This window comes from Papilio xuthus, unplaced genomic scaffold (assembly GCF_000836235.2).
Source record: "Papilio xuthus unplaced genomic scaffold, Pxut_1.1 DF828142.1, whole genome shotgun sequence".
NCBI classification, from domain to species: domain Eukaryota; kingdom Metazoa; phylum Arthropoda; class Insecta; order Lepidoptera; family Papilionidae; genus Papilio; species Papilio xuthus.
The window spans coordinates 1,137,265-1,157,369 of NW_013530507.1; the positions used below are offsets into that span (position 1 = coordinate 1,137,265).

Genomic DNA, 20,105 nt, shown 5'->3' on the forward strand with positions numbered 1-20,105 from the left:
TGAGTGTTTAGCCGTTTTTATATCAGTTTAGTATAATGTCTTACGAAAGTTTGAATAGTTTAGTCAGACTAGTAACTAAGTAAGGATGTTTTCAGTGTATTTTTATGTAGTATAGTTTTGTTACATGCATTGAAAATGTTCGTGTAAATATTTCTTTGCATGTAGACCTTTTTGAGATTGTATCCGCAGTATCGATCGTGGAATAGAAATATGAAGTGAGCTGATAGACATTTATGATGCCTGCAAATATGACAACTCTCTAGAGATATGCTTTGCTCCGTGCAAATGATATTCGGATACAGATACGGATTTCTCGCTGCAGTATTCTCATATCTTAAAAAGCGTCGGTGGCTCAGGGGTTAAGCATTTGTAATCTGCAGGTCCTTGGTTCGAATCCCGCTATGTACTTATGTGTTTTCCGATTTATTTATGTACATTTATACGACGTTCTAACGGTGAAGGAAAACATCATGATGCAACCTCTACATGTCAGCGAAAAAATTCAAAGATATGTGAGAAAACCCGCACTGAACCAGCATGATTGACTATGGCTTAGTTATCACATAGGGTAGGCTACGAGCCCCTCGAAGGAGACGTATAGTAAGCTGATGATGATGAGTTTTATGATTTCAACGGTTGATATTAGCGTTAAATATAAATACTATTATTGCAATACTTATTTATTGTAATTGCAATCATAATAAATATTTAATTTTGTTACCTTAATTATAAAATTGTTTTAATATTCCAATTTTAAAATTAATTGAGAATCTAAACGTTTTTTCGTTTAATAATTAATGTAAATTACTTTAACTTTGATAATAAAACAAATTAAATTTTAATTACAAATATCTTCTTCCAGGTAGTCATAAATCAACAGAGGAAATTCAACGTAAGTATAATTATATTGTTACCACGAAGTATTTATTAAGTAGAATAGAATTTTGGAGCACTAAAGGAAACGCCACACGAGCGTCGCCGCGTAAACGAATGCGGAATGTGGCTTTAGTGTGAAGAAGGAGAAAGGAGGAACATCCATCTACCCATCTATCTAAGCATTAGCACTTAGAATTTTAGTAACATTTTATTTTTAACTAGGAATTTATCGAATAAAATTTTATATATGTATGTAAGCTGAATTATATGCTTTCATAATTCAAGCTATGACCAATCAGTCTCTGAGATGTCGTCAGTAACTCGAGTATTGTCAAAATACTAATCATTTAACATGAAATTAAAATCATAGCTCTTTTTCACTGTTTTAAAAACTCTATTTTACAAAACATCGGTTTGTAAAGTTTACAATGTTTGTTTTACAAAAATTTTTAGTATCATTTTACAGCGTATTTATCAAGATTTTACTGCAATTTAGAATTGCAATTGTTGTTCATTTGTTAATATTCATCCTTAAAAGCATTGAATGCTTGGAGTAAGCTAAGCTGTTTATTTTATTCCAAGTTTGAACTCTTAGTACGATGACTTAACTTTACCGACGTTCCTCTATAAACTACTTCTAATTATGTAATTTAAAATAGAGCGTTAGTTTGTTTTTTACGTTTTGCAAGTTCCATTTTCTGCATCAACTTATCTTTTGTGTCGGTTCCCATTTCTTGTAATTGTTATAAAATGTGTTAAATAAAAAAAGTTACTATGAAGAAAAATCTATTTTTAAAGTCAACTTGATATTTGAATGGCATCAACTTGTCCTTGCCTTCTTAAATTGATTGTGGACTTTGTAAGTAAAGTAGATCAGGGTTGCCGAACAATTGGCAACCTTACAAAAGCTTCATAACGAAGTACTCCATAATTCGATCCTTTACAATAAATTATTTTCTACCACGGAAAGGCATTATCACGTGATAAATATAAAATGTTTGTCACCTCGTAAATGTTGTGAAGTAATATGGACTTTGTCACGAACTTTGTCACCTCTAGTAACTTCCTTCTACTCAAAATATAAATACGTTTAGCTAGAAGACCTAAATTAAGCAATCATTTATTGAATCTAGATCATCGCTTGCAGAATAATTGGGGAAAATTCTACTTTCGTAGGGTCTTAAATTGCGCATGAACCTCACTATGAAAGCCGGACATTTAGTAATGTTAATATTCTGGATAGCCCTTCAGTGTATACATAACATTAAACGTCAAAAGTAATACAGGTTTAAGCTTTTAATCATACTCGGTACTAAATCGATAGAGCGACGAACGAATAGCTGACAAATTGCTCTGCCTCGCTCAATCGGCGATGGCGAGGCAACCGAGATTAGCCCACTCGCAGTCGCCCCATTCTGATGCCGGGTTTGTAGATAAATTTCTTTATATCACCAATCGGATTCAGATGCGGACAAGTGTGAAGTTGCCTAAGGAACTGATTCGACATTAAAATGCTTCAGATGAACGCAAACTTTGTCTACAGGTAAGTAGCATACTGGTAACAAGTCGCACGCAGCACCTTGTCAATTTACTCGCGTTGTTTGTCTTGGAGCGTAGTTTGAGGAATGTTCAAACCGTATTTGCTCACATACCCGAGCGCCGAGGGCGATATTTGTGCGTCGAGAACAGACGTGAAGTTTAAATTATATTAGCTATATAAATAGAACTGAATTGTCTAAAATATACGATACATTTTAACAAATTCAAATTCTTCACAATCGTCTTTGTTTCGTCTTTACTAAACTAGCGTAATTTATTTTTTACATTATCGTCATTTGTTTTGACCAGTGTTATAAAATATTTGTTAAAAGAGTTTTTATATTCATGCGAAGTATAAAAAATAGATTCTTTCATGTAACAATATGTGATGACGTAAATCAATCTTACAGCGTACATCAGGTTTTCAAAATTGGCTCATAAATTACCTGAGCTAGGGTCGAATTAAAAAAAAAACTTGGAAGCGATTAATCATACAGATATTGATGCGTTTATCCGCGAAGTGCCGTCATCTGGAAGTTATAAAGTGCTGAAATACATCTGAATCGGCGAAAACCTCGATATCATTTCCTGTGATTTGTGAACTAATTCTATCTACCATTGAATAAGGATACTTACCGTTATTTGAATCAAATATACAGGATGATTTACCTAAATTTGTTGAGAACTCAATAGTGTAGTTAACTAGTGTGATTAAATATTTAGTGTAGCAATTTAAATAGTTAATATTTAAGTGCTATCTTATCTTACTAATATCTTAATATATATAATTCTTCTGTGAGTTTGTATGTCACTGAACTTCTCTCAAACGACTGGACCGATTTTGATGAATTTTTTTGTGTGTGTTCAAGGGGATCTGGGAATGGTTTAGATTGACAATTTTGTCCGCTGGACAATGTTTTTTTAATTACTTTTTAATTTATTAGTAGGTGTTGATTTTGGAATGTTTTACATTGGATCCGACAGACGGCGCTACCATCGCAGTGTCAATTTTTCAAATTAAAGACGTGTAGACAGGACAACGTCTGTCGGGTCCGCTAGTTATATTATAAATGCGAATGTTTGGATAGATGGATGGATGTTTGTTGGAAAATATCTCCGTAATGGCAGAATTTTGATGAAATGTTGCAAACATGTGGAACATAGTCTGAAAAAACACATAGGCAACTTTTTTTTTTTTTATCTCCGCGCGGACGGAGTCGGGGCGACAGCTTGTATTTTTATATGTATACAAATGCAGTATATATGATGAACAAATAATAAAGTCGTTGTAATGAGGCTGTTTATTTACTTTATCTTTATTTCAAGTTACATAAATTAGTCATCCATTTCATGACTGAATTTGAAAGTGAACTTTTTCCTTTTTTTTTCAATCAAAGAAACTTAAATTTCCATGACATAAATTGAAATATTATTAAGTGTTCTATAATTTCATGTAAAATGCATATACAGTAAACCACTTTTTATGCAATAACTCAATGCGCCATTCAAAATAGCAACCGCAGTGTAGCAGCCAATTGCGTCATTACGATGTTGAATCTGACTGACTTTTATATTTGCCAGAGTGTGTATTTGTCTATAGTATTTTACATAATAACCACAGGTTTTGTATAAGCTTTTAAGTGGTTAATCATGATTTAAAACCGTATTATTTAACAATTTTTTTTGTTGAAATTTACTAATATACCTTTACCATTCCAACTAAGCTCTTGGCTCGTGCTAGGATATGGTTTACGACAATAGTCGAATCGCGGGATTCGAACCCCCGACCTCGTGATCGGAAATCCGTACCCTTAACCATTAGGCTATTGACGCTTAAACAGTTAATGTTTGTATATCAAATTATTCAAACTTTCGTGAGACATTATACTAAACTGATATATAAACACGGCTAAACACTCACGTATATTCATCCGGTGGCGGCACCGACTAGTTTCGAGCCCATCGGGGGCCTTTCATCAGGATGAGTGGTACTGGTATTATTTCGCGGACGCGGCCCGTCGCTCACTGACTGTTTGTATATCGTTAAATATTGTCTCGTGTGTCCGTTACATATTACACCACTCAAAATTATAATTTAAAAATATATGATCGTAAATATTCACGTTTAAAAGAAAAAAAATGCAATAAGACCAGTCATTTTAAATCATACAAATAGTATCTCGGATGTCGATCCAAATATCCAATAAACTATGGAATATATGAATAAAATATTCAATGTATTTACAATTTTAATAAACAATATATATAATAATATCGGCGTAACAGGGGACCGAAGAGCTGGCAGCTACCTCGGACAAAGAATTAGTATAGCTATTCAAAGGGGGAACGCTGCCAGTATCTTCGGAACCTTGCCTAAGCCTAAAGGGACTTTTTTTTAATAATATGTTTTAGTTATTTATTCGTTTTTAATATTTTATTTAATATCATAGATTTAAGAATTTTCATGTAAAAATATAAATTTATAAGTAAATTTAAATGATTAACAACACTACTTACAGCATCATTTAATCTGGCATTCAAGATCTGTGCTTACATCGTCTTCGGTTCTAATCAACAATGGATGTTGCATTTAATCTATTCTAAATTGAGGAAGCTTCTGTTTACACTGTTTGCAATTTCCACGTGCGGCGTGTCGTTCGCTTGTGCAAATGTTTGCCGCGACATTCGAATCAAGACGAGTAGGTAATTTCAAATGTAAGTATTTAATACGTTCTCAAGTACTAAGCATATCAAAACATGGATTATGGTCGGAATTATTTTATTTTATACGGTATTAGCAGTCGCCCGCGACTCCGTCCGCGTAGATATATAAAGAAACTTAATTTGTGTAGCCTATGTCTTCCGTAATTTAATAGAGATCCGTTCAGCCGTTCTAGAGATATCTTCAAACACCCACCCACATCTCATCCGTCTAAACATTCGCATTAATAATATTAGTAAGTTAAATAAAAAGCAACTCTTCAAGGCATAAATTCTAGAAAAAAATGAATAAATAGTGTCCTATGTCCGTCTCCTGGCTCTAAGCTTCCTCCTTACCAATTTTCAAGCATATCAGTAAAGCCTTTCTTGAGTTATACATAGTGTAACTAACACGACTTTCTTTTATTTATATAGATATCAATCTGTAAATGCTTTACTGTAATTAAGATTGTTTGAATATAAAAGAAACGTCTGACAAACACAAGTATACGAATATTATAAAGATGAAAAATATGTGAGAGAACCCAGCCAAGTAGAGGTCCGTGGTCTCTGCGTACCCTACTGGGATACGAGCGTGAGTTATGTTTTTATTTTAAAATATATATTTTACATGTAACTAGTAAACTCAAAAACTACTAGACTGTTTTAAAAATTATTTTTTCACTAAAAAGGTACATTATCACTTTAGTAACGAAAAATATATTATTGCTAGATTTTTTTTAGCTAAATGAAGTCAAAAACAATATGACTAACTATCGAACTCAGAGTCATTTACTTATTACCGAGAGAAATCTACATAAGGGTTGCTTAGTAACCGCTCAGCGGCTGAGTGTGGAGTTTAATTTCTATCTAGGCTACTCGTATGTAAAATATTTGAAATATTGAGAAGGCTTTTAACATCGAACAAGGAAAAAACATACGTCGGCATTTCCACATTATTCATAGTAGGTAATTTTTCTTACGTAAGCAAAGGTACGAAATGAAACTACTCGGGCTGGCGTTTTAGCGTATTTTCTAGGTAAGAATTTCCTCTTAAGGTATATTTTTGCTTTGATTGTGGAAAGAATTTCTTCAAGATTACGCAGACGCCTTACCCGATTTCTTTCGAGTACATATTGGATTGAGAACTCATTGAGGTATATTTCTTACGAGTATAAGTGGGAGATATATTGAATTAAAACTTGTTATTAGCGTCTAGACATAATATTCGAATTTGAAGATGCTTGGAATATTCCAATGGACATTGTTATGTGTACTTAACATGTATGTCGTTTAATCGCAACGTTTTTTTATTAGAATTTATTAAAAATTACACAACGTGTACTGATTATCAGTTAAAAATCGTTGATAGAAAGGATTAATTATTAAAGTAACCAGTCATATATACTAGCTGTAACCCATGACTCCGTCTGCGATGAATTAAAAAAAAGATTGGCCTATGTATCCTTCCAATACCGATTACTATTGCCAACTACATCCATGCCAAATTTAATGGAGATCCGTTCAGCTGTTCTGAAGACACATTCAAACATCCATTCATCTAAACATTCGCATTTATAATATTAGTAAGAAGTAATATCGTGTCACGATGTATGTTCGCGATAAACTCCGAAACTACTGGACCAATTCTTATCAAATTTTGTAAGCATCTTTAATTTGGTTCAACTTGAGAGATAGGGTTTTTTTAACTTGAATTATAGATTCTTTTTTTTACACCGCGCGGACGGAGTCAAGTACGACAGTTAGTATATGCTAAAGAATTAAGATGGAACAATTGAATTAATGTAATTATAATAATTAGTTTTGTGCCCAATAAGTAAAAGGTGACGATAGTAATAAATTAAACCTTTGAATAGACGTTTTTAGTACATTTTTAAAATATTTCTTATACGAATCATACTTCATATTTTAATTTTGTTAGTTCTCAGTCTTCTCAATGATTAATACTATGAAAATCAGTTGAAAAATCCGCTTGAAATAATGAAATATTTTGTTTGCGTTAAAGAGTTTGGTTATTTGCACACAACTCAGCGCTAACGGTGCTGCGTAATTAATTGCTTTACCTAGTTTTTATTTTTAAAGCTGCAGTTTTCATTAATCATTATTTGCTTTAATTAATTAAAGCTCGCTTTGACGTAATCCGTTTGACATTGACCCGGTTTTTGAAGTTCGCTGTTGCAAAACTTAAAGTCAAACGTGTGACTAGACTTGTTTTAATTGCAAATGTCATCGTACAAAGAATGTTTTTATTTATATAACCTGCTTTTTTCCCATTCATATTATGCACGTGGGAGTTCATGAATAAAAGTTTTTTTTTTGTTCGTTAGACACACATTCTCACAAATCTCTGTTTATAACATATTGCTATCTCTCTTTTGTCAAAGAAAATGACAGGAACGGTTACTAGGGCAAATAATAAACAGGGTAATAGCTCACAAAACTCATCAAACGTATTCCGTCGCATCCCTCGCGTGTTGGTCTTAGAGAGAATTGTATTTCACTGGGATGATATTTGCCCAAACACTTCAATACCGCAACCGAAGAGAGCGAACAAACAACAGAAGTGCATAAATTAACGCGAATTGAATCGCCACGTTTTCGTTTGCACTGTATGTTTGTTTTTAATTACGAAACTCGATTTTTTCACGTTAGAATTTCATAGAGTTGATACAATTTGAATGGTTATAAAGTGCAGACTTTGATTAGAGAATTATAGTCATTTGAAAACGGATTCTATCGGAAAATTATTTATAGTTGAAACGTAGTTTCTTCTCGAAATTATTAGTATTACATAATTTTATATTTACTTGTTACAACTAAATAAATATTTCTTTCTTACAATATTCGATACATAACTTTTCATTTGGGTGACATACGAAGATCAAAGTTTTTTCAATAAACTTGGCATAGTCGGAAACTTCTCTCCCCCTGTATAATATTGCTCACAACTCACGGCTAAGTGAAAAATGAGTGTCCCATCTCATGTAATATTTATTTCTAGGTCGTTTTTCTTATTCAAACATAAGAACTGATTCGGACTACTCGACCTGACATTTCAGTGGGCTGACGAAAGATTTTCCTTAAGAATTCCCCACTCTTATGTCGCGAAAGCAATTTCTCTGACATTTATCCTAACTCTACTTGGTTTTTCTCTGAGTAAACAGATGTGACAGACCTCACTGTCGCCGACTAATGAAGTAAACGAAGTTTGTGTTCGTGTTATTTACTGTCTAACATTTTTAACACAACATAACTTTGATTTTCGTATTTTCTACAGACACAGTTTTAATAAATAATTATTCATATTTTGTCGCATCTCTTGGATGTCTTATAGTAGAACCAAAAGCCTATAGATGGATGAGGTATAATGGCTTATGAGTAAGGACTAGCAACCTTGGAGTTGTGGATTCGATTCCCGTTATTGGATTATTGTCGCGATACTAACACAAGTTTAAACTAGCTGTCGCCCGCGACTCCGACTACTACAGAAATGTTATTAGTTTACTATGTGTACTTCCAGACTATGCTCTACATCTATGCCAAATTTTAGCTAGATCCGTTCAGCCGTTCTTGACATATCTTCAAACAAACATTCATCCATCCAAACATTCGCATTTATAATATTAGTAAAATGGTTAATTATTGCAGATATTTGAGAATAGTTCTTTTTGCGTTTAAAAATACATAGAATCTCAAATTCTGAGAAATATGTAGCTAATTGAAATATGGAATTATGCCGGAAAACAATTGAAGTACGTGATCATTAAGAAAATCTTTAACACGTAGCACATTCATACAAAACTTTTGCAGATAAAATAAAGACATGGCGACGACGCGACTTTTAATAGCCGTACATTAAAGGGTTTCGAGTTTCGCATTGTTTTTAGCTTTGTGTTCGCATCAAAGTGACGCGAGACTTTCGTTGACGAGATTCTAAATGATCGTGCTAAAATGTTCACGCTATTGTTTTATTGTCAAAGAATGCGCTATGAAAAGATTTTCATTTTCATATAAATTCTCGTGTCATGACAGACGTTGAGTGACCTTGGCACACGATGCAAAAAGCTTTTTCAAGAATGAAAACAAACCACTATCTATTAGTAAAAATGAGTTATTTTATTATTCTTTAAAAACATATCTTTAATATTCAAGATCACAGTTTTTAATAACACAACTAAAGTTATTAAAAATATTCATATGTCACAGTCAGATTGTGAAGTTTATTAATTTATGTTACTAAGTACTATATCAAAACTTGACTAAAACTTGTTACAAATGCTTTATGATTTTTTTATAATGTTTTTATATTGAATTTAAGGTTAGGATACAATTATATACCTATAGTTGGTAAAAATTGTGAAGTAAAATACGATAGTTAATTTAAAAATTAATTACGATGTGTCAATAATTCGTTAACATAATTATTAACAGGCGATATTTACAATTCAACGGTGACAAACGAACACTTTCGAGATATTTTTAGTATATTACATCGCATTTGGTATTTATTGTGATACATGAGAACAAGGATTTGTGCAAACTTTTTTACCTTCATTCCGTAGCTAAGTGATAAATGAATGTCACATTTCATGTTTTATTTATTTGTAGGTTATTTTTCTTACGAAGGCGCGGGAAGTTTGTGGAACTATTCAAGTAGACATTTCAGGGAACTAGGTGAAACGGCTTAAGATTTGTAAATAAATATTGCTTTACTTTATGGCTATTTATTTGTCAAATCTTGGAAGATTTTTAAAGCTTGTTTTATCTGATACCGTCATGTGATCCAAAATGAAGTGGACTTTCCGGATGAGAGGATGTATGGTAAGGAAAAATATTTTCTTTCTGTGCATCCTCTCCTCCGTCGATTAAAGGTAGGCAACGCATATGGCATTGTGTATGACTATGGGCAAATGTCACTTCGCTATTTCAGGTGACCGCTCGCTCGTTTGCCACCTCATGATACAAAAAAAAATATAAGTGCGAATGTTTATATAGATAGAAGATATCTCCAAAACGACTCAACGGATCTCGATGAAATTTGTCATAGACGAAGACCATAAGAACACATAGGCTACTAAGTTTTTTTTCTTTCCGCATGGACGGAGTCGCGGGCTAGAGCTAGTAAATTATAACAATATTATTTATACAATATTTACGCTTCAATAGCGGGTACGGATTTCCAATCACGAGGTCGGGGGTTCGAATCCCGTCATTCGACTATTGTCGCAAACCATATCCTAGCACAAGACTAGAGCTTAGTTGGAATGGTAAAAGAAATATTAGTAAATTTTCCAAAAAATCTGCTAATAATAAAAAAATATCATTACATCACACATATTGAGTTTCTTTACAATCGCATAACATTGAAGTCTTTGTGGCAACAGATGCAGCGGAAAAAGGAACAACGGTTTCTTTGACAGTACCAAAATTGGATTCTTTGAAGCATTATTCAATTTATAACGGCCCGTTGTAGCGAATGTCTTCTTTATAAAATGGACATTGAAATGTACATTTATAATACTTTTGACTTACATCGAATGATTTTGAGATGTAAGACTTTTGAAATGTCATGTTAAAATTTTTATACATTTTCCCAACTTACTCGGAATAGTAAAAGAATTCTATTTTATGTATAAATTCTTAAAAATATAAGTGATATTTTTATTATCATATAACACGGATACAAGGGGTACGTAAAAGCGGCATATTAACCGGAAAGGCCTGAAGGATAAGCGACTGATCGATGAGCTTTATAATCAAGTCATGCGTCAGCTTAGGCTCATGAGGACAACGTAATTTGGTAGGATTACGTCGATGTTTGGATGAGCCTATTTCAAGATAAAACATACGTGAAATATTTCATTAATGACGTCGTTGTGAAATAGATGTTCGAATATAAATTTAAAAAAAATTATATTCCTTTTTAAATTTAATTTATTACTGGCAGTTGTCAGAGATCCGCGCGGAATTAAAAAAAAAACTTAATTAGTAGATCATTTGCTCTTCCAGGCTATGTACTACAAATATCCCAAATTTCAGTGAGATGCATGCAGCTGCATTTTTTTTATAAGAACTGGGGACAAACGAGCAGCGGGAACACCGAGGTGTTCAATGACGCCCATGGACATCAGCAATACCAGAGGAACCGCAGATGCGTTGCCGGCCTACGTTGCGTTGATTTGGAGATACCTTTTAACAACCATCCATCCAAACATTTGGATTTATAATATTAGTAATATAGTAAGATTAATAGCACTCAAACCCATCGAACATCCATGTCTATATATATGATTCTCCTTTAATTCTCCGACAATAGTAATAAAACCTTAATTCAAAAACAAATATTTATATATCCAGCCACAAAAATGTAACATTAGTTTAACATCGAATACGTAATTAAAACAACTTTTCCAACAAAACGTTCCCTTAGTAAGCGTTACCACTGCGGACCTATCATTTGTCATTCCTAATTAAATGAAAATGTAAATTATTTTGGTCGCAGGCGTATCGCTTGGGACATAACATTTCGTAATTTATGCAAACTCAGTATGGCCGCTTGGAAGAACAATATTTATGCGTACCTATGTATTTTGAAAGGGACGTTTTGGTTATTGGAACACTAGTTGTAGCCCGCGATTCCATTTGCGCGGGATTTAAAAAAAAATAGTAAGCTATATGTCCTTGCACACCATGTACTATATCCAAACCAAATTTAAGTGAAATCCATGCAGCCTTTTTGGATTTACTTCTAACAAACATCCATACATCCAAACATTCGCATCTTACTAATATTATAAATGCGAATGTTTAGATTAGATGGACGGATGGATATTTGTTTGAAGGTATCTTCAGAACGGCTGAACTTATTTCGATGGAATTTGACATACCTATAGAACATAAAGTTTAGTTTTACAGTGACAACTTCTTTATATATATTTTTATAATATATCATAAGGAGGCAAACGAGCGAGCGGCCACCTGAAATCGCTGATATAGCGAAGTGACCGATGCCCATAGACATACGCAATTGCATATGCGTTGCCTACCTTTAATCGACGGAGGAGAGGATGCACAGAAAGAAAATATTTTCCCTTCCCTTACAAACTCTCATCCGGAAAGTTTACTTCCACTTCCCATTTCTTATAAGAAAAAGGGTGGGAAGGGAAACTTAAGTAGGCCTCCGGGACGCACACTCATCAGACGAAACGCGGAATTGCTTCCACTTCACGTCTATCTTCTGTGTGTAATTTTAGCAGAATAAAATTATGAATCATTTATCAAAAGATTTTATTTAAGTTTCTCTTTTTAGTCCAGTCAGATATGTTCATATATACTTTGTGTTGTATTCAATATACTAAAGTATTTGTTATTAAGCAGGTTAAAAGGAAATCTGTAGTTAAAGCACTTAGTAGTACTTGTAAGTATTTTCTTAAGAGTATTTGCAAACCTCTTAATGCTTCCTACAGTTGTTTTACTAAAGTACGCTTTCCGTTCCTTACACCTTTTCAAGTTTTATCGTTTTCTATGGAAAAAATATAATTATTATGTAACTAGCCGTCGCCTGTGACTCCGTCCGCGCTCTATTAATGCTTAATTAGTAGTTTATGTGTTTTTCCAGACTGTGTTCTACGTCTATGCCAAATATCAGCAAGATAAATGCATACTTTCTAGAGATATTTTCAAACAAATATCCATCCATCTAATCATTCGCATTTATAATATTAGTAGATAAAATCTAATTCAATAACTATGCAATATGAATATTTTAATTTGTCTTGTTACAGGTTTCTTCTCAGAGGAAGGAAAAAAAGTAAAGGTATGTTATATATTTTAAAATTATCCAATGCAGCAAAATCTTCTAAAAATATCATTTTTTTTTTTATTCTTTATTATTTAACGGATTTTTATCATAATAGCTTATAAAGTCTTATTTCACGTTAAATGTTTAATAAATTCAGTTTACAATCCGTCAGCTTCTAAAGTCATTAGATTATAAGCTGACAAATGTAATATTTCACCAGAGGGCACGAATATTTGTGAGAACGTTTTCGCAATATCATCGACATCATTTGTAATAAAATTTGTGCAGCGCCCCTTCCGGGCGTAAAGTACACTAACAAATACTATACGTACTACGCCCTTCTGATAAGAGGTGACATGATTCAAATTGTCAGTATTTTATACTTACATTGTCTATTCTGTGAATGAAATGTCTTCTCAATTGACTTATTTATAAGGGACTTTATACAAATCGTCGGTGGTTCAGGGGTCAACTTGATTTGCAATCTGCAGGTCCTCGGTTCGAATCCCGCCATGTACCAATGTGTTTTTAGATTTCCTTATGTACATTTATCCTATGTTCTTACGGTGAAGGAAAACATCGTGATGCAACCTGCACATATCTAACAAGAAATTCAGAGATATGTTTGAAGTCAACCCGCACTTGGCCAGCGTCGTTGACTTTTGCCTAATCACCCATAACTTAGGGTAGGCTCGAGCCCCTCGGTGGGGACGTATAGCTGATGATGATGATGATATGATGATTATGTAAATATTATATCGAAGGTTCCTGAAATAGATTCGTAAGTTTAGTTACCTAGTGTACAAAAAGTTACGGCGCAGCGATTTCAGATTGTTATTTGCTCCTAGTAAATGATACTAAAAACATTTGAAACCGAGTTTACTTAGTAACGGGAGCGCTTGAAAAAAACAAACTGGGCCAGCGCTCGACAATGTTTTACTAACGTCTGAGGGAAAACGAAAGAAAAATATATCAACAACATGTTGGAAATGGTGCTTTTCAATTACTATTTTTTCCCATTTTAGAGTAGGAAATTTAAACATTTTTTTCTCATTATCAAATTTAAATCGATTTACTTATAAAAAACGGCTAAACACTTACGTATATTCGTCCGGTGGCGGCACCGACTAGTTACGAGTCTATCGGGGGCCCTCTCACCCACTCATCGGGGGCCCACTCACCCTGAAGAAGGGCTCCCGATGGGCTCGAAACTAATTGGTGCCGCCACCGGACGAATATACGTGATTGTTTAGCCGTTTTTTTATAAGTTTATCATAATGTCTCACGAAAGTTGAAATAATTTAAATCTATTTTTCTTATTTTCCTTGAAAAAAAGGGTATATTCTTCCTAATTACAAATCATTCACGATAACATCTCGAAACATCTGACATACGCCCAGTCACATCTTCCATCCTTGTCTATACAGTGAAAGAAAGAGACATAACATTAATAATATTGTCACTATTTTATTCCTTGACTGTCGCCCGCGATTCCGTCCGCGAAGAATTAAAAAGTAAATTAGTAGCCCAAGTGTTCTTCCATGCTATGATCTACATCTATGTTAAATTTCCATGAGATCTATATAGCTGTTCAGGAGATACCTTCTAACAAACATTCATCCACCCGTTCAAATATTCGCATTAATAATATTAGGACCTTTTTGGAATACTGCACGATATCGCTGTTATGACGTCATTGGTTGTAATAGTGTGTATAAGTAATATGTATTGCGTAGTAGTGTGGGTAAGCTTTTAAGGCGAAGTGTGAGTTTATTATTAAAGTCATCGATCAAGCATATCCTCTAGGGATTTTCCGATTCAATTCTCAATCTTCACGCGCTGACCGGCCATTGTTAGCTGTTTCATTATTTTCCATTACTTTATCATGATAATTTATATTGTATTGTATTGAGAGCGTCGGTGGCTCAGTGGTTTCAGCACTTGACTTGTAATCTGCAGGTCCTGGGTTCGAATCCCGCCATGTACCAATGTGTTTTTCGATTTACATATGTACATTTATCCGACGTTCTTACGGTGAAGGAAAACATCGTGATGCAACCTGCACATATCCGTGAAGAAATTCAAAGATATGTGTGAAGTAAACCAACCCGCACTTGGCCAGCGTGGTTGACTATGGCCTAGTCACCCTTAACTTAGGGTAGGCTCCGAGCCCCTCGGTGGGGACGTATAGTGAGCTGATGATGATGATTATATTGTATTCGAATATTGCGTTATATTGAAACATATCTGTACACATAGTAATATATGAAATCCTACAATATCACATCTTTGTGACATCTTACTAATATAATAAATGCGAATGCTTAGATGGGTGAATGTTTGTAAGAAGGTATATCCAGAACGGCTGCATGGATCTCGCTGAAATTTGGCATAGATGTAGAACATCATCTGGAAGAACATATAGGCTACTCAGTTTTTTATTTCCGCGTGGACGGAGTTAAGGGTGACAGCTAGTGATACATGGTCATACCTGTATAATAGTACATATTTACACTATTATATATACAGGATGTCCCAAAAGGTTACGTACATAGGAAGGGAGATGGGGGAAAATTAAATAAAAATTCCCCTCTGAAAGAAGGTGTAAATTTTTTAAGTTTTTAAAAAATGCTATTTATTTTTTTATACCCAGAGGGGAATTTTTATTTTATTCTTCTGGTGACCCTTGTGACCACCCCTATCATCCCCCTTCCTATGTACGTAACCATTTGGGACATCCTATATATGCAATCTATACTAAGAGGCTCCCTTACTGAACTAGAAGTTGCAGTTTAATGATCAAAAGCTAACTACATACAAATTAAATTAAGTGAACTATGTTCTATAGTAACGAGTGGGAAAGAGACATACTAATTAAAAGAGGACAGAGATACATTACATCCGGTTATTAACTCTTAAACGAATCGATTGTTTTGTTTGCTAAGCGACGAATTTGGGGAAGATTCCTTTAGAAAGTTTCCGTAACAAACAAATTGCGGAATTGTTTTCCTAATTGAAATGAAGTTTCCTTAGTTTGGAAACTTGAAACCATTCAAACTCACTCTTACGGACATTATTGTTTTCAATCTTTTGGTTAAATATGTACTTGGTAATTGTATTTATATATAATAAATAACATAACATACGACATTGTTTTGTAGCAAAAAAATTCTATAGTTAATTTTCTATTTTAAATAGTGTTTGTTTTAAATGTAATCAAGAAATTCATAAATGAATCATGGGACTGAGAAGCTGTTTTTACCTTCTTCTTTAGGTGCCATTTTCATAAAGAAGATCGGCCATCATCATAGCAAATTGAACTCTACATAAGTCACGCCGTAATAGGCAAAGATTTTTCAACCGAGATGTTCCTGGAGTTCTTTTCCCTTTCATCTGTTCCTGAATAATATGTAATAATTCGTAATTCGTTTTTCCCTTACTATAAATAAAATATAAGAATGGATACGACAACTGAAAATATCCAATAGAAGTACGAAAATAGCTTCATTTCCTACTTATAGCTATTTTTATTTATATATTAATTTGATATCGGAGTTAGTTGCTTTGATAGGCGATAAGTCCGTTCCATCGTTATTCGGATTAATTCACAAAGGGTTATTGTATGACATAATGCGCCTTGAATTATTAACCTTTCTGTAAGCTCTCTATATACATACAAACAGGTAAATTAATACATAAGCTGTGTACCTAAGCATTGCTTTATCTATTCATCTATACTGTATTCCTTAAGAATTCCTTAGCCTTTCTTCAATTATCCATCCTCGTACTTTCACCCACTTGGGTGACATACGTAGACGCAGTAATGATGTATTGGACAATTAGTCCAGGGAAAAATGGAAGGCACTAAGGCACGAGGTAGATCCCATATGAAATAGACAGACCAGGTCAGAGCAGCAGTAGACGTCCCCCTATATATCAATTAACAAAAATCTGCAAATATTTAAAATAAAAACATTTTATGGCTAATTGTCTTTTTAGTGCTTCTTTAATTTAAATAAACTTTTCTTTGTGAAAATAAATTTACACATTTGCTATACTTTTTTAACCACCTCATTGTATCGATCAGTTTGTTTTACACAGCGCGTGATATTTAATTTTATTTCTTTTACAACTGAGTGTATGAAAAAGTGTATTTAAAATTAAGAAATATGTACACGTATTCTGAAGCATCAATTATTCATTTAGTATTCAGATTGGGCGTTATAATTATATTTGAATTAATTAAATAATTTTAACAGGGAATACTTATAACGGTCTGATTTGCATTTTTAATACGTAACATAAATCGTACCCTTTTTCTTTTGCTATGTATTCTGATATCGTAATTGTAACACCTTATTATAATTTAAACAAGTGAAATTTAATCATACTAATATTATAAATGCGTATGTTTTGATGGATGGATGTTTGTTTGAAGTTATCTCCAGAACGGCTGAACGGATCTCGATGAAATTTGAGTCCCTTTTTTATAGTATTAGGTGTCAATCGAACAAGCGGCTATTTTAATTCGCCGAAAAAGAGAAGCTACGTTTGCCTGTAGGTTTTCGCAATTGTAAATGCGATGCCTATCTTTAGTCGACGGAGGATAAGATGTAAAGAAATATAATTTTTCCCTTCCCTATGCTCTACGTTACAAACACTTTCTTTTCATGGAAAGGAAGAGAAAAGAGACTAAAATTAATTATCGGCGGTCTTACCAAACCGCTACGACTTAGGATCCTTCAAGATGCGAGCGTATCACCACCTCAAAGGCCGGCAACGCATCTGCGGTTCCTCTGGTATTGCTAATGTTCATGGGCGTTGTTGAACACCTCGGTGTTCCCGCAGCTCGTTTACCCCCTTTTCTTTGATAAAAAAATTAGGCCTTTATTATCGATACTATGTGTCAGTTCACATTAGTTTTTACTAATATTCGTGTAAAAGCTATGGTGGAAAAGGTTAACAGTGGACTATTAAGACTGACGATTGTTATAATCACGATGATAATCCATTTTGTAAACAAACAAATAAAGCCAAACAAACATAATGACGGTCGAGCAAAAAATGTTCCACTTCCTTACTCGTACATTTGGAACAATAACGAGAAACTTTCCTGAGGAATAATAAAATCCAAAAAACAATGGCCGATCATCAGTCTCGTTCACTTCAACGCATTAGAACAATACCTATCTTGGCGCTTAGAACTTGAAAATAAATTCCACTTCTATACTTTCTTTATCCTTGCAATTATTTTTACTGGATCCATCTTAGGTGCTGGATAATTGTTTCTCTAAAAATCCCTAACTCTGACATAATTATTTTTCAGATTAGTGCTTAAGTAACTGAAAAGTTAAAAGGTGTGACAAATGCCTTATTAAATGAGTAGCTGTCGACCGCGACTACGTGCGTGCGGAAAAAAAAAGTTAACAAATTTTTGTTCGTCCAGACTATGTTTTACATCTACGAGTATATCAAATTTCAATGAGTTCAATGCAGCCGTTTTGGAGATACCTTCAAACAAACATTCATACATCCAAACACTTTCTTTTATAATGTTAGTAAGGAGTAAGATGGATTCAATTATTTTACTGAAGATTCTGTCGTCTAAGTTTCTTCTAAAAGCTAAGTAAAATTTAAAAGAAACCGTCGAGTTAACTCTCAAGCTTTTATTCCCTTTTAGCAGCCTAGACTAATTTGGCTACGTGTTCAAATTAAGCGATTAATTTTATGCAAAATTGGAAGCATTGCATATTTTAAAGCTTCTTTTAAAGATAAAACAAAAAAAACACCGAAACCACTACAGCGACTTTATTTAGTGCCAAGCGTACTTGGGAGAAAAAATAGGTCAGCGGTTGCACAATATCTCAATGTAGTACACATGTCTCTGTGTGGTGTAACGAAGAACGTTATTGGAGATCTGAAATATTATTTCTAGTCTTACCAACCTCGATAGAAGGTTTAATAGTCTAATAGATATTAAAATCTGACCTTTTCTAACACTATCTTGGTAATATTAAGGAGAACGGTAGTATTTTATATTTTACATCACTAGTAGGATATTAATATTATTTCTTTGAATAATTTTAATAGTTGATTGTCATTATCAACACTATACGTCCCCACTTAGGACTATCGAGAGGCTCCTAGGAGACTCGGAGCCCTAAGTCTGCGGAGACTAGGCCTTAGTCAACCACGCTGGCTGGTTGATTGACATAACACATATCGTTGAATATTTGAGGCAATCCTCAAATATTCATCACGATGTTTTCCTTCATCGTAAGAACGTCGGATAAATGTACATATGTAAATCGAAAAACACATTGTGACATGGCGGGATTCGAAGCCAAGATCTACAGATTAAAATTCAAGTGCTTTAAGCACTGAGCCACCGAAGTTCTGTATTTGGTAAGAGTTGATTTTAAATTCTAATAATTAAGAGTATAACATAATTTAAATTAAAACAATAGTAGGGTTAATAATTAAAATAGATTAAATGGCTGATAGCCTAATGAATTCAGTCATTAAAAATGTAATTACGCGTAGGACAATAGCCAGCGTATAACTTTCATTAAAATGTAACAAAAGTTTACTGATTTATAGGTATTTCCTTCATTTTCCTTCCTCTATTATACTTTGAAAAATAAACATTAAAAACATTTGTTTTACTCTTTTTAATATCATTTATAATACTAAGAGTTATGCAACATTTTAAGAGCTACCTTACTAGGTAGAGGTTTAAGTATTGACTCGCATATACAACCCATCATTTTACCCTTTAGATCCCATTGATGTAGCTGTAATACACTATTATATTCTATTATCTGTTATTTCATTTCGTTTCATTTAATTTCATTTCGTTTCATTTTATTTTAGAAACTTTAGTCACCTGCTATTTCGTACTCGCGGATCTAAAAAAATAATAAGTAGCCTATGTGTTCTTCTAGGCTATGTTCTTGTACATCTATGCCAAATTTCAGCGAGATCCTTTGAGCCGTTCCGGATCCTCAAACAAACATACATCTTTCCAAACATTTGAATTTATAATATTAATAACATTGCAGATTTAAATCTTATATTTACAATTTGTTGAAATATATCAAACACAATACGTGCAAACTGATAACAAACATCCGTAAGCGTTAACCCTTTTCAATGTAAGGAGCTTGTA

At 33.5% G+C, this 20,105-nt stretch overlaps 1 protein-coding gene across 1 annotated transcript in view; it reads left to right on the forward strand.

Annotated features, from left to right (window-relative positions):
• Positions 1–20,105, forward strand: part of LOC106114290 (hemicentin-2) — a 220,266-nt gene that overhangs the window by 22,134 nt on the left and 178,027 nt on the right. The window contains exons 2-3 of the mRNA XM_013307429.1: positions 863–892; positions 12,921–12,952. The gene's annotated coding sequence lies outside the window, so the exon portion shown is untranslated. The remainder of the gene's footprint in view (positions 1–862; positions 893–12,920; positions 12,953–20,105) is intronic.